General features: G+C 47.0%; 1 long non-coding RNA gene across 1 annotated transcript in view; it reads right to left on the bottom strand.

Moving 5' to 3' along the window:
* LOC129388303 (uncharacterized) overlaps positions 1-10,953 on the bottom strand; it is a 28,572-nt gene extending 17,619 nt beyond the window's left edge. Inside the window, exons 1-2 of the long non-coding RNA XR_008615286.2 lie at positions 10,844-10,953; positions 9,118-9,209 (exon numbers count right to left, since the gene is read on the bottom strand). This is a non-coding gene — a long non-coding RNA (uncharacterized lncRNA). The remainder of the gene's footprint in view (positions 1-9,117; positions 9,210-10,843) is intronic.
* Positions 10,954-15,920: the final 4,967 nt, after the last annotated feature.

Genomic DNA, 15,920 nt, shown 5'->3' with positions numbered 1-15,920 from the left:
ATTGAGTAGGCGCTCTACAACTATGTCACTACAACAGAGTTCCCAAGCAAGATTTTACAGTGTCGAAAAATTTTATAGAAAACTGCCTCCATTGCAGATATATTGCCTAGCTGTGAACCCATGTTGGACGAACGTTAGATAAAAGTAATTTCCCTCAGGTGATGGTTGTTGTCAGTCGCATCTAAAGTAATGCGTGAGTGTGAGAAAACTACAGCCTTTATAAGTAAATAGAAAATTACTACTCGAAAGCCAGGAACGCAGAATACAGCACATACGTTCGTACAACTACTGAGCTTCTGCTTTTATTACCTTAAAATTGATATACTTCCAGTTATAATTTGCTTTTGTACATGCTTAGTGCGCACTTGAAAGGGTAAATAAAATCATATCGCAGCAGCCTATAAGTATTATATTGAAATATTCCCAAACAATTCATTTGACACCACGTGCAATTATTACATTTAGAAAATTGCCATTCATATTGCTACCTCCTGCAGGCTAGGCTGACCCATTCGGATCCAATTATTCTAACGTTTCTCTCTTATGTTGTTACAGTACGCCGCGCTACATTTCAGGGGACCAGTTATCCAGGTTAATTCGTTACTCGAATTGAGAAAAATAACAAAAGTTGTTTTTCGAAGTACAAAAGTATTTTTTTTTTGTGCTGTTACAAACATACGTTCAAAGGTGGGAACTGATGAAGGGCAGTATGAAGTTCAAAACTTAAACAGGCGTTGCTCCAAGAGTCGCCGCTGTCTCGGCATAGCATGTCAGGTTGTCAACGGAGACTATAGTCCATCGGTTGCTTTTGGCGAATCGTAGAAAACCACCAAGCAGGTCAACACCAACGATCTCAAACGGTGAACGGATGAGTGCGACGGGATGAGCAAGTTCAGGCGGGACACTAGCGGCACGTTTGTGGCGTTGGCAAAGCTCACAGCTTTCAACGTACGTAGCCGTACTTTGACGCATGTTCCATTAGTCATTCCTAGGTCTCTGCAGTTCTTTTGGTCCGCGCTCTTCAGAATTTCGTTGGCCGGGCGGCACTCGATCTACCTTGCTCTCGCCGTTGGTTTTCGTTTCCTGCCCTGTGTTCGCTGCCGGCTGCTTGCTCTACAATTTGTGCTCCGACTGTTGCGCGGTGATCAATGCCCTGCGAATGATCTCGCGTGCAATTTTCTGGTACGCAAATTCGCCACTTGTTACCAGGCGCACGCGTAACTTGCGTTTCCCAGGCTCTCAACACACCTCCATTCAACGTAAAGGTTGTGGCACTTTATCTCTAAGCAAAGCCGGTCTTCGTGAAAGAAGGATGCACCCGATAGCCGTGTTGCGGACACAATGGCAGCCATATTCCACTTGGGCATATCTTTGCATCCACTGTCACTTATTTTTAACCTCTTCATTCTACATTTCAATTACATGTAACAACAAGTTTCCCATTAGTTATCCCTGCTTTCACTGATTCTTTGTCTGTGTGACAATTAAACAAAAAAGTGGCCCTCGGATCCACCTGTTTCCGGTCTTGTCAATTATGTTTTGTTTTGTAGAGTATTCTTCGGTGGTTGCAATTATAAGCCGATTTCTCGTCCTGGTTTCTACTGTTCTTTCAAGCTGAGTAAGGCAACCAAAATTGGTTCATTCCTATTTCAAAGCAATTTTGTCGTAACCCGAAAGTGAAGCGTGTTTTCTAGGAGTCAGTGGCAGCGTCGTTGCACGTCTACAAGTGAAAGTCCATAACTGTGCAGCCTTTTACAAATTACAGCTTCGCTCGCAGGGCGAAGCATTGACAGCGATAGGAAGAACGTGAGGCCGTTGGGGTAGTCCATCGTAAACTACTGGGCGTCGTAAGTATGTCCGACGCGACTGCCAGTGCGTATGGGGTGGCAATGCGTCATTGGAGCTCCCGCAGTGCAACCGAGTGGTGCTGGTTGTCATCCACTGGCAACGCCTACTCAGCTTGACACGGCACTTCCCAGCACCGCCATCCTTCCAAGTCTTCAATGTGTCTACGGTGTCGGGTATATTTTTCGACAGCAGTGCTCTGTAATGAAATACATGACAACTAAATATCCTTATTGAGGAAAAGTAACCGTAGTGCAGGTAAAAATTCGATTATAAAACAAAGCTTTCTAATATTTCCTTGCCTGATCTTTAAACCGAGTAGGCAGGCACGACGCAGCCAAATTTTGGCCTCAAAAAATGTCCGTCGCTTAAGATACTCCCTAATGTGAAATTTGAAGGCAACTGTATACGTGTTTTCATGTCGCGGTATATTCGCGCAAGGAATTTAAGACGAAATCACCGTACCGACAGGCGGTGCTCCAGAGCCGTCCACTCCTACGCAGAGGGAGGGGCAGTATGGGAACGCTGCTACGATGAGCGGTATCGAAGCCAGCTGTGGAAGAACACGACGAAGGCCCGAGCAGTGACACAACCGCGTCCGCGCGGTTACGCCGAGGGACGGCGACGTTCAACTCAGGAACGGTCGCTTATGAACTGAGCTCTAAAGCAGTTTTAAGCAATACTACATTTACTATACCCTTCTATATGTCTTGGCAGGCTGGAATAGTATCTATAAATTTCCTCCGTGATAAAATAAATGACGTCTAGATATTCTCATTGAAACATACATACGTCCTGAAGAACACGATATTTTAATAAACTTTTCTAATCGTTCTATCTCTACTATCCTACCCTTTAGGTAGGCAATGTATCGCCACAACGCGGATTTGTGGGACGATGATTACATGGTGCACGTCAACGGACAAATTTTCGATTTGGCACGACGTAAAGCAATTTCTTTTTAAATTTGTTATTGCAGGGATAGAATTGTCATAGATTCATCTGGAGAGACGTCATCGCGTTTGAAACCTTCTTTAGAGACGACCATTGCCGTTGTTGCAGTAAGAAATGTTCTTCCGGCACTTTATCAGAAAAAAAGGCGGATTCGCCGCAAGGAAATGCATGCTATTGTTATCCGATTTACAATGTATGTTCAATATTCAGATCACGTGAAGTCAAACGAGACAGGGCAAATACAGCCCTTGTATGCATATTTTCAGCGTATTTGGCCTACGGTGCTCCTTTACATTTATTTCCGGGCTGTGACAGCCCTGTTCTGCTACAGGTCTCGCTAGCTAGTCCTACAATTGCAATTGTTCGGTGGTTATAACATATTTTGCGTCGCGAGAAGAAGTCGCACTTACGATAAATACTTTTACGATGTAAGTGAAGATGTTATGCCGACTTTGCTTACGAGAATGACGTTTAAGGTAAACGGCGCTCGGAGCACATCTCCTTATAGGAGCCACCATCCCCTCGCCATCCCCTTCCTGCACACACGCATACGGAAACTGTGCAAAAAATGAAAATCTGATATTACAGAATGTCGAAACCTGACGTCGCTTTCTCTCATGGCTCCTCACAATGCGCGTGCATACCTTTGGAGATTGTTATTTCATTCATGTAATAGATATGTGGAACTCTTATTAATTCCAGTTCAATGTTATTCAGCCCACTTTAAGTCAGAAGGATGAGACATAACAAAACTTCCGCGTTGCGTTTGTCAAGGATCTTTCTGTTGACGCTCCGTTAATTTCTCGTTTATTTTGTCACATCATCTGTCATATAGAACGAAGTAACTCAGGCTTACTGGCTTAATGCCAGCGTGACATTCTCATATTCGCTGCTATCAGAGGGCGAAGTTTCTCACTTTGGGATTTTAGAGGTCACCGCGTCCTACGTGCACCGACAGTATCAGTTTCAGTACCGAAGACACGCAGAAGTAAATCGTAACCAGTCAAAACGGTATAACTTTTTCGTCAAGAGCGCCAAAGACACGCACGAAAAGAACGCACTTAAGAAGCATAATGATTTTGCAGATAAGCCGTGCCATAAAGCATATATTTAATTATGCATCAAGCCTTTCTGAAGGCCGGCCGCGTTTTGAATTGGCCCACGCGTCAGGTTTGCGCTGGCTCAGAGACCCGTAATGAGACTTAGAGTGCTTTCCTTCACACCTGCAGCGTCTTGCTGTGGTTTTACGATGTCGTGTCCAGGATGCGTTCACTGTCTGCAACGCGCCTAATTTTGCGCATGAAGTAGCCGTGCTAGGTGTAGCGGAAGAAGATTAATTTACGATGCTTGCTGCAACTTCTCCCGAGATTGAACGCCTTGCTTACATTGGAAACTGTGCCATTAGACGTCGGATTCTGTATGAAAGTGAAATTGCAGCATTGTACAGAATTGCTTATGGTAGGGAATAGCCGCATAGCGCCAGATGCAGTTGGAATTTCTCCAGCATCTCCGCCCAAAAAAAAAAAAAATGCTTGTTCAACGTCAGCGTAAAAGAAGCAATTGGTTGCTCCGCAACATGTACCCACTTTCCTCAACCTAGCCAACAGCTGCAGTGGCCTCAAAGAGCTGGACAACTTGCGAATGGAGCAAGACCGCCGCTGAACATGGCAATCGGTCTCATTGTATTGTCCTTGTTGCAAGACTGCCACGTCTTGCAACAAATTGTTTCTGACCTATTTCTGGCCATTCAAATTGAATGGCTCAACCTTTTAAATTACGGCGGAAACTGCCCAAAGGGATATTATCGTGGTGCGATGAGTCCTACAGTGGCTCCTATTGGCGCGTTTGCGAGTTACACGTTGTTCCCTGTTCTTTCGTTAGATTAGAATAGCATTGTCTATATCTGGCACTTCTGGCACATCACGTAGAAGGAAATTTGGGGGTGGGCCATCTTGAGTTTGGCGGTAAGCCAAGTTAATTTAGGGGTTCGGCCAAATGGAATTTGGTGGTGGGCGAAACGGACATTTGGGCATTGTCCAACTTAAATTTGAGCGGGACCTACTTGAAATAGGGGGCTGGGCGAGCTTAAAATATGGGAGATGGGCCGACTGAAGTTTCGGGGTATACTTACGCATACTTTGACAACGCCAGTGGAGTTAGCGCATTCTTTTTCCAAATGCAAAGTGGCCGTGTAAAATAGTTTCATATTGTTACGGAAGGGTGAAAGAAGAGAAAGAGGAAGAAGAAGATCGCGAGACGTTGGCTGCTGCTTGTTGTTACTATTCAGCCATTTTAACCCAATTGACTCTCCTTGTATATAGATTGTAAATACAGTCTTATACTCCCAACAGCCCCGTAACATATTGGTGGAGGTGCGGGGTACCACGGCTGGAAACGGAGCTCCGCAGTAGACGTCGCATCACCGTGCTCACCATGAATGACGGTGAGCACTCGGGATCAACGTCACTGCCGCCTCCAACGTCACCATCGCACGCTACGTTGCTGTCCCTTTCAGTTGTGGTTGTGCAACCCAAGGATCCCGGAAATTTCTGCGGAACTGATGGCGTCGACGGTGAAGATTAGGTGGCTATGTACGAACGTGTGAGTGGAATCAACAGATGGGACCCTACGCTTATGCTAGCTAACTTGTTGTTCTACCTCAGAGGCACGGCAAAGGTGTGATTCGAAAAGCATGAAGAGGAGCTGACCAGCTGGGACCAATGCAAAGAGAAGTTAACAGAGTTGTTTGGCAAACCAGCCGGCCGTAAAATTGCCGCAAAGCCGGAACACACCTCTCGTGCCCAATCCCCCACAGAGTCCTATGTTTTGTATATCCAGGATGTGCTCGCGCTTTGTCGTACAGACGATCACGGCATGACAGAAACTGAGAAGGTAGGGCATGTGCTCAAGGGAATTGCGGACGTTGCCTTTAATCTGTTAATGTGCAAAAGCTGCTCTACAGTTGATGCTATCATCAAAGAGTGCCGACAATTCTAGCAGGACAAAAGCCGAGGCGTCCTGCACCCATTCACCAGACTTCCAAAAACTGCAGGAACGTCGACATGTAAAGGTCAGCCCCCACAGCAGCATGCATCGCCATCAGAGGACGTGGTGCGAATCGTTTGACGTGAACTGGACGCGATGGCACCCGCAGCTATCTGTTCGCGTAGCCCTGGTGCTACCCCTTTTCCAGTTCCGCTCGTGCAAGCCATCCTTCGACAGGAACTTGAAAACTTTGGCCTACATTGTGTCTTTGCTGTCACCTACCGCAGAGCCAACGAACGCGCTCCTACTATTTTCGCTCCACCCCGACGCTCCGCTCCGCGTTATCGCAACCCGAATGAGTGGAGAACCGTGGACGACCAATGGATATGTTTCACCTGTCGCCGCATTGGTCATGTCACCAGATACTGTCGCAACTCGTGGTACCTCAACACCTCGCACGCCGACCAACCTCAGCCGTTTTAATGGAAATCTCCGCAATGTTTCGCCCACCGCCGAGTCTATCAGCGCCGACAAATCTGCTAGGAACACGTGGTACAGTCGCTCACCATCGCCGCACGGACACCAGTCTCGTTCACCGCCAACACGTTGCCCATCTTCCCGTTCGCCGCAGCCACGTTGCCTTTCGTCCCCTGTGGCTTTTGGCCGCACCCTTTCGGAAAACTAAGAAATGCAGCCCTCGGAGGTGGTGCTGCATTGCCCACTACTGCAGCAAATCCTCTGTCTGTGCCCATAAAGAGAGGTATAATTGACGTTAAAACTGACAGCTTACCTGTCCAAGCACTCGTTGACACTGTAGCCCACGTTTCTGGCATGAGTGCAAGCTTACGTAGACGTTTAAAGAAGGTCTTCACCCCAGCAGCTGCCCGAGCGCTTCGTGTGGCCGACAGCGGCGTGCTGGTTGTTGTTGAAATGTGTACTGCGCGTTTAAGTTTAGCCGGCCGCCCTACTTCTGTTCACTTTGCTGTGATCGACAACTGCCCTTACGACATGATCCTTGGATCCATGGGACTTTTTATCCCATCATTCCTCTCTCATCGACTGCGTAACCGGCGCTCTTCAGTTGGAACTGCCTCAAGTCGCCGATGCTCCGAGCACCGCTACAGCGCCCTTGTGTTCGCTTCAAGATGTGCGTCTGTCACCTGAGGCAGTCACTTACGTCGCTTTGACCGTACAGCCGCAAATTCACGACGGTGAATATGTCCTTCGCCCCATAATCGATGTGCTTTTGAACCGGAACGTTGCTCTTCCGCATACGCAGGTGACGATTAATAATAACAACGTCGTTCCCCCGCTTCTGAATTTCAGCCTGTGCCCTCAAGTGCTTCCAACCGGCATGTTCTTGGCCAGCGTTTATAATAGTTGTGAATTTGACATTAAAAGTCTCAATGCCGAGAGCGGTTTGTTAGCACCAATTGCAGCTCACACCTCTGCTTCCCTTACGGATGACTTGGCCAAAATGATTGCACCTGACCTCACCTCTGCACAGGCCACGGACATACGTCTCCTCCTGAAATCGTACCTTGACATCTCTGATTTCAGCGACAAGCCTTTAGGACAAACACCTGTTGTGCACCACTGTATCAACACTGGAGACACGAATCCTATTCGTCGGCGTCCCTATCGTGTATCGCATGCTGAATGTCGAGTCATCCAACCAGAAGTGGACAAAATGCTCCACAAAGGGGTAATTGAACCATCAGCCAGCCCTTGGGCTTCGCCTGCCGTCCTTGTGAAAAAAAAAAAAATGGTACCTGGCGTTTTGGCGTCGATTATCGCCACTTAAACAAGATCACCCGAAAAGGCGTCTACCCAGTACCACTCATCGATGACGCCTTGGACTGCTTGCGCGGCGCTAAATACTTCTCTTCTATTCATCTTCGATTCGGTTACTGGCAGATTTCAGTTGATGAAATGGACCACGAGAAGACGGCCTTCATCACGCCGGATGGCTTATATCAGTTCACAGTCATGCCCTTTGGCCTTTGCCCTCTGCCCCTCTGCTTGAATTTTTCATCGCACCAACGTTGTAACAGCGAGTGTTCTCGGTCATCGAGTTAGATTTACTCATGTTTGCCTGTGCATGCGCGACACTATGCTTGTTAGTTTATTTGCCGAGCAAGTGTTTATTGCTAGTTATGTGACCTGTAATACTTTTAACTATACGTTGTACAATTGTCTAACACTTTTCTATCGCCATTACTCTTCGCCTTTCGATCGAAAATCCGAAAATGTTGGAGCGTAGCTTTCTCTGCCTACCGTTCCATCATTCCACTTGGATCGGTCGGTCGCTGGGTAACGTGTATAAAAAAGGCGGTGAAATTGAAACCCCGGCCAGATTCCAGATAAGCGAGATTCTCTAACCATTTGGCCATGAACGCGTTTCTTTTGTTTTTGCTGCTCATTGCTTTGGTTATTATTCCACCGAGAACTCACTATACAGGCATATGAATAAGTCACTCTGCTGCAAATACGTCCATAATTCTTTTTTAATTCTTCAGCAAGTCAACAATAGTGACCCAGTCATATCGGTGACATTAGGTTTTAAGCGCCTTTCTAAGTTGAGAAATCACGAAAGCTTCGCTCCTGCCAATAACTGGCTATTTGATATAAGCACTACGAGTTGATGATGATTGAGATGTCAATACTATAGCACATGCCCACAACGGAGGGCCCACCACCAAGGGCGTTCGTGTGTTTTGATCGTCCGCACCATGGTACGCACGCCACTTGTGGGATTGGTTAAGAAGCTGTGGGTACATATAGTGCCGTTGACAACTTGCTCTGAGAGACAATCTCTGCGTGCTGATTATGGATATAGTTGCCATACTATGGCACACACCCACCAGGGACAATTGTCCAAAATCGGCCATTTCAAATTATTAAGGAGAAAGGAAGAAATGCTAGTCAAGATAAAATTTATTACGTTACGTAGTAATGGTGCGCGAAAGCAATGCAGGTACCTGCTGCCTTTACGCGAACGACGTATGTAAGAAATGCATAAATTTACAGCATTCAGTAATCGCTTCACTGAATATTCACTCCATTCGGATTCCAACATGTGCGCTGAATATGCATGTTTTTTTTTTATCAAGGCTCTCTCATGAATGCAACCTTAGCCCTTTTCCTCCCTGCCCCCGCCCTCCTCTCTGAGGATGCGCGTGCGTTGCGAATGCCACAAGCAGTCTTTTACGGGAATCACAACGGCTACACGGAAGTTCTTTTCACGTAGAATGTGCATGAATAAAATAGACTTCAAGAACTTGGTTGTTAAGGTACCATCTGGACATAGAAAGTCGGCAAGATGGTACTCACTGTGACGATAATTCAGATCAGGTGGTCGTGGACGGATTGGAGGTGTTCGTTGCTTTCCTGTCACAGAATCCTCCTGGCTGGAGCCCAACGTTCTTTATGAAAGATAATGAGCCGGGTAGCACGTTTTGAAAGCGTGAAAAAGAACACATATGGCGAAATCAACCAAGGTTACATCAAAACAAGTTTCGTAACAATTCAGAGCAATAAAAGCCTGTAAGTGGCGGCACGCATCAGGTGTTTGCCATATTATGCTTCTGTTACGCGATTGCTGCTGTGGAGAGTGCGAGTTAAATTGTCCCTCGGCTGCTTCGTTCGCGTATTACAGACAGCAAAGCATAATGAAATAAATACGAGTAGCGAGATAGAAACGCACGAATCATAACTGACATTGAAGCTAATAAATGAGAAAACTCCGAAACGGAGCTGACATGTGAAAGGTTCATTCCGTTAACAAAATGTTTTATGCACTTTGTATTCGTTATACATTTACGCAAGCATTGTATAGGTAATAAATTGATGGTAAATGGAATAGAATGAAATATCTCCATTCTAGATGTTGCTGCCAGGTTATGTTATTCTCATTCAAGGAAGGAGGGAACATGAAGAAATCCTGATATCTTTGCTAGGACAGCTGGTTAACTCTTTTAACCAGCAGCGTAGGACGATATAAATGTCACCTTGCGTTGGGGGTGAGAGGCAATATACTCAGGATATATGTTTGATACAGCCACACATAATTAACTAAGGCAGGCTAGGTTGCTATGTTCCGCAATGCCAATGCAAAAGGGAAGCCATTATCGATCATCTTCATCATAAATATCGTCACCATCAGTACACAAGGAGTCCCCAACGCTACCAGAGACAGGACAAAAAGTTCGGTGCCTCCCGTGTCGATCCTTTTACCCATGTGGCCACTTTAGTGTGTTTCTGGCCACTGTGCACGCTTTCTTTCTTTGTTCGGTCGATTTGGTATCAGACACATTTGGTATCAGGCGTTGGCTAATGCAGCATTCTGGATATTCTACCGCACGCATGGACGGCTGGTGGATAGCGCTGCGCCGGCTCTTAGGAAGCAGGGCCTCTCACTTCGGCGAAATACGTGGCCTGGCATTACATGGCACCATAAACGACTTTCAGGCGAGACATATCACTTACGAACTCTTACTTTTACTTCATAAAGGGATGAAGAATACAAAGGCTACGTACTGCTTTTACGAAGGCTATTCATGGCATTGAGAACAATATTATTGCGATAGAAATTATATGCACGCTTCAGGAGTATTTCTACAGTCGGCGCCGCCGTCGCCGTCACCGTGAGGTTCCGCATTAAGTGTAAAAGCAATAATATCGTCGTCGCGCACCGCATGATGTATGGGCGAGTGAACGCGTGCGAGGGTGAGCCAGCAATCGCGCATCTATCTCGCGAACGAAAGAGAGGAATCGCACCATATTTTGTCACATGCAAGGTTACGGGAGGAGGAGGGTGTGTTCTAATCCGAGAGGCCCGTGCAGCCGTGCGTGCCCGCCCATACCGCTGGATGTTGAACGCCCTCTGCGACGGCGAAAACGTCTGCCGAAGGTAGTGAGGGGAGGGGGGCGCATTCAAGTCGCTGCGGCGCACCCCGCCCGAGCAGCTGTTTCTTTGAAAGCCTAGGTATACATGATTCTGGCGCGAAACATATTTCGTGAAAAGGGCCAGGAAAAACGAAGACTTTGGTTTACTAACTTCAGGCACCCGAGTCCACAGGGGTGCAAGCCATTGAGCTTCGACTCTTTCTGCAATATCGCCAGGATTGACCCACATGATGATTTGTTTCCAGACGTTAACCTTAGATAGCCTCGCTGTAAAAAATAACGATAATGAACATATATTTTAGAGTATGTATATATATCAAACTTATGCGCATAAATATAAACAGACACTATGCATGTACGAATGTGAAAATATTACGTTTAGTACATCAAAAGCGTGCTTATACCTAAACCATGCCGGGTTCCTGAGGATGTGGAGACATGGGTTGTCGGCACAGAATTTTTTTCGTTGATGTTTTAGTTCTGTTCCACTGAGAGAAGTTCCATACAGGTTCGGCTCCAGAAAGAAAAAAAAAATGACCCATAATGCTTCATAACAGTTTTCGTTCGCATGCAAAACGTATCGAAGCAAAGTAACTATTAAAACATAGTATTTATTTTTCTTATTAAGTGAATAATGAATTCTTAGATTGTGCTCGGTGCCTTGAGTAAAGGTACTGAGCGTGTTCTCAGAAGCAGCATGCCATAGAGTGTACTCGTCCAAACGTGAGGCTGCTTTCCCGATAAAACGAACAAGTACGAAAATAAACGAGCGATAAAAATTCGGTAGCAAAGCCTTCTACCCGCAGAAAACGAGGCGACAGGCTCTTTAGCACGCAAGCCCTTTGTTTGGCTAAGATGCCGATCTGCTAGGGCACTGAACAGCAGCCTTTGATCAGCGGAGGGCTCGCCCGGGCATCGCTCGCACTATTCCTGCCTCAGATACGCACCAATGCGGAACTCTCAGATACGCGCTGATTCAGACATGTCCTAACGTAGGTTGTTTAGGTTTGCCGACTTTCCTCTTGAACCAAAACCGATCAAAAAGTCAACGCCTTTCAGCTCTGTGAAGAAGAACAACCAGCGCAGTTCGCCTTAATAGCGAACTGCACCTCCGCCACAGGTCGGCCCAGCATTGAACTGTCTTCGAAATCGGCCCACCTATGGGGAGTACTTAACGCCTGCTTCACCTTTGTCGCGGGTCGGCCCGGCATTGCACCATCTTCGGGATGGGCTCAAGTATAGGGAGTGGTTAACGCGTGCTTCACCTCCGCCGCAGGTCGGCCCGGTATTGCACTATCTTTGGGATGGGCTCAAGTATAGAGAGTGCTTAACGCCTACATCATCTCGGCCGTGGGTAGGCCCGGTGTTGCACTATCTTCGGGATTGGTCCACGTATACGGAGCGCTTAACACGTGCTTCACCTCCGCCGTAGGTCGGCCCGGTATTGCACTATCTTCGGGATCGGCCCATGTGTGGGGAGTTTTGTGTCTACACGCGGACAAGACCCTCGAGGAAATTGCCCTTAACAGCTTTGCTGTAATTCGCCGCAAAATTCGCTACGTCATTACTTGATTAATTAATGGTGAAGGTAATTACGGCAGGAGTGGCATGAGCGCGTTCGCGTGGTAACGACGAGGGGCGCGAACGATTCAGCTGCGGAAGAAGACGACCACGTTCCTATAAGTGAGCAGCGCAACCTGGACGAAAGACGAGAGGAAGTACACAGTGCCACATACTGCGCTCCGTATTGCGTACTTCCTCTCGTCTTTCGTCCGGTTTGCGCTGCCCACCCATAGGACATGTCCAGACGCCAACTCGCCCAGCTTGCCGTGTTAATTAAGACGGACGACGCCGGACCCAATCCTGACGAAGAAGTACTGCGTTAAACCACGGACAAAACTATCCTCGGGGAACCAGCCCTTGACAGCTTCGCTGTGAAATATTTCGGTTTTAGTCCCGAAGAAAAGAGTAAATAACGTTTCCGCATAGAGAAAGAACAAGACTAAGAGCGGACACTCCGCGATATCTGGCCTCAGGAACTACGGAACGGCTACGTAACGAACTAGTGCTCTCACAAAACGCCCAAGGACGCAGGTGCAAAAAAAAAAGATGAAAATGTTGTAATGAATTCTGCTCAATCGTTCTACAATAAAATAATTATACGCCCACATTTGGCGTGTTTCTTATACATAAAAACAGAATTTATCCAAGACACCTTCCGTGCTTTTTGTTCTTCATTCGTACTGCCATCAACACCAATCTCCATTCGTCCGTCGAGAAGAAATCAACGATTCGTGTACCAGCGGCGTGACAGCGGGAAGGTTTCGTGAACGTCGGCTGCGGCGATGTTTTCGTGTGTGAGACAGGTGAGTCACGTTTTCAGGCGAAGCTTGAAGTAACTGACTTGTGAGGGCGACGAGGTTGGCTAAACAAACTAGTTTGCGGCTCTATATGAGGCGGCTAGACGCGAACAATTCGAAAAGCATACCCCCTCAAGAAACGCGTAGCGAGAGGGCTGTGCCGTGTGCTTTCTTGCTAGACCCGCCGGGAACGGAATAATCTTTCTTGGTTGCGTTCCGTGAAAATCATCAAACAACGCGAAGCTGCCATTAACTGTCAGACGCCCTCGAGACGCTGTGTCTCGGTTTGCGAGGATAAACCGTTCTTGCCCGGCGCTGTTTGCGATAACCACGGTATCGCCGCTCCATTGAAACAGTTCGTTTTGGCGGACTAAAAACGATATGCTGGACAATGCTTAAGGTCAATATCAGGAATTGCACATTTCAGGAAAATTCCGCTTTCGAGAAAATTGAATTCCTAACCCGCGTTTACATGATCGCGTGACGGTTGATGGTCCTTTCTTTGGCCCGTTCTAGAGGCTGACGAACGCTGGAAAAAACATAAAGGACGCCACACCGATTCAGACCGAAAACGACGTTCCGGGGAAGGGCGCTACCTAAACAAAGAAAATCAGGAAGTTAGGCACGCTGTAGCCAAGCTTTGCTTGCTCGTTTTCCCTATAGAGTAAGGGCTCCTGAATATTTTAATAATATTGCTTGCAAACAATGGCATGTGACATAAACAGCGAGCGTAGCTCATTGCGTTTTGTACTGCAGTGAAGTGTCTATCTACGGCGCATGGACCGACGGTGGTGTATACGTCCGTGCGGTTTGTTTATACAGGAAAGTAACGGTGGGGAATAGTCCCCATTGACTACTGCATGTACTTATTGCGGCGGCCGTGTTGGGAAGTACTGCGCATTCTAGTAACTTTCGGCTCCTTACCATTTTTTCGTGGCGGAATACATTGCACAACGTATGGTCGCGTAGGCGTGGCGTGGCGCGCATTTGAACAAAGACCTCGTATTTGGACGTTTCGAAATTATCTCTACCACGCTTATGTGAACTGCTATTTTGCCTATCAATGTACTCCTTATACTGAGTACGTACAGGGGTGTCCAAAAGTTCACAGACCGCGATGCCATGGGATTACATAGGATGGCGGCCTGGGAACCTTTAAACACCCCTGAGCAGGGTCTTAACATTTATCCTTGAAAGTCCGAGTTTTATGGGTCAGAGGTCCGAATGTGTCGGTGGTTTTATATTGTGCATCGGTTCGCTATTCATTCAAAGTGGTTTCCTGGTTCAGTTGTGACGTGTACATATGTTTTTGGTAATTAACGAAGCGTGCACTTATTGACATTTTCAGACCGTGCTGATGCCACGCCATCCGGCGGTCCAAGTTACGTCAACTACTGCTGTGTGTCCAGGTGCTTTAACAACGGCAGAACACAGAAGAAGCCTATCTTGCCTTGGAATAAAGACATTGCGGAAACTCTGGGCCCTATAACGTGAAACTATTCCAATATGTTTCTATTCCAATCTCCTGACGTCAAATTTGCGTAACCACCGACGCAAGCACCGAGCGGTCACCCGCAGGGTTCTCTGAACACACCAATAAAACGCTCTCCTCGTTCATAGGAGGTCACTTTTGTTTGCTTGAAAAACGAATAATATTGCCTACACTGAGCGGCTTGTCGTATCTAACTGGCTGACAAGAGGCGAGGAGAACGCTCAGGTGGAGAGGGATACGATGGGGCAGAGCCAGTGCACTGAAAATCGATAACTGGATGAAGAGGGTGGTGGCGGCGTCTGCGATTGGTCGGCTTTCCCTTAGCTTGCGGTGGCTGGTCGAAAATCGCGGCGGCATGCAATGGAAGAATTACGCTAAAACGGACCCTCAGCAAAGAAGAGTTGGCAGAATGAGATAGTAAACGTGGCGAAAGCGCTCGAAAACGTTACACGGCCACGCAAGAAGTTTTATTATGCGCAAATACACCCATGCTCTCCGGCAGGTGCGAGTAGCCAGCGCCTGAGCGATCGGCGGCAGCCATCTTTTATTCCTTTCAGAACGGGGCAGCCTGCGGCTATTCAGAAGAAAATTGAGTTTTGTTCAGCATATTAATGGATCTTTAATTCGTACACGTCACTTTGACGCGGTGCGTTTTTGTGGTTTTGTGACGTCGTGTGACAGGCAGGTGAAGTGGGTGCAGCCCGAAAACTTTTGACCAATAGCCGCGGGCTAATGGCGAAAAGGCGTCGAATCAGAAATAACTGTTTTTCTTTTTTCTGTGACATCATGCAAAATCAGTGCGTACATATCATATCAGATGGGGCGGTATCGCGGTTTTCGTGACGTCACTTGACGGACAAGTGAAGTGGGGGTGGTCGAAAAAAGTTTTTGACTAATCGTGGAGCGCTGATATCAGAATTGGAATAGAAAAGTTTGTAATAGTTTTACGTTATGGCGCCCTCTGTTTCTTTGATACATATGACCGCTTGTACTAAAACACAGAACACAAGCGCGATGGATAAAGCCGTAGTGAATTATGATTACCTCTATCTCCATCTGTTATAACTTAATCGAAAGAAAAATTGCATCACGGCCTCAATTCACACCAAATATTGAACTCGACAAAATAGGGAATTGCTAAACCAAAACGACAGATAAAAGCGTTGCCATTTGGGTGACCAAAAGTGGTCTGAAATGACAAGCTTCCGCAACAGGCTAGCGTCGGTTACGCGGGGTAATACAAATTTCGCGCCAGCGAAACCGAAACAGGAAGTGCAGGCCAGTTGCTCTCACCAACCGCCAGGCGCGCTAGGGTCGATTGGGACGCTGGGGTGTATGGGAGTGTCCACTCTCAACTTTTTTTTTTTCTTTCTCTA

Source organism: Dermacentor andersoni, chromosome 10 (genome assembly GCF_023375885.2).
Source record: "Dermacentor andersoni chromosome 10, qqDerAnde1_hic_scaffold, whole genome shotgun sequence".
In the NCBI taxonomy this organism is placed as follows: Eukaryota; Metazoa; Arthropoda; class Arachnida; order Ixodida; family Ixodidae; genus Dermacentor; species Dermacentor andersoni.
The sequence above is the reverse complement of the archived record's forward strand: the minus strand, read 5'-3'. Positions and strand labels throughout refer to the sequence as shown.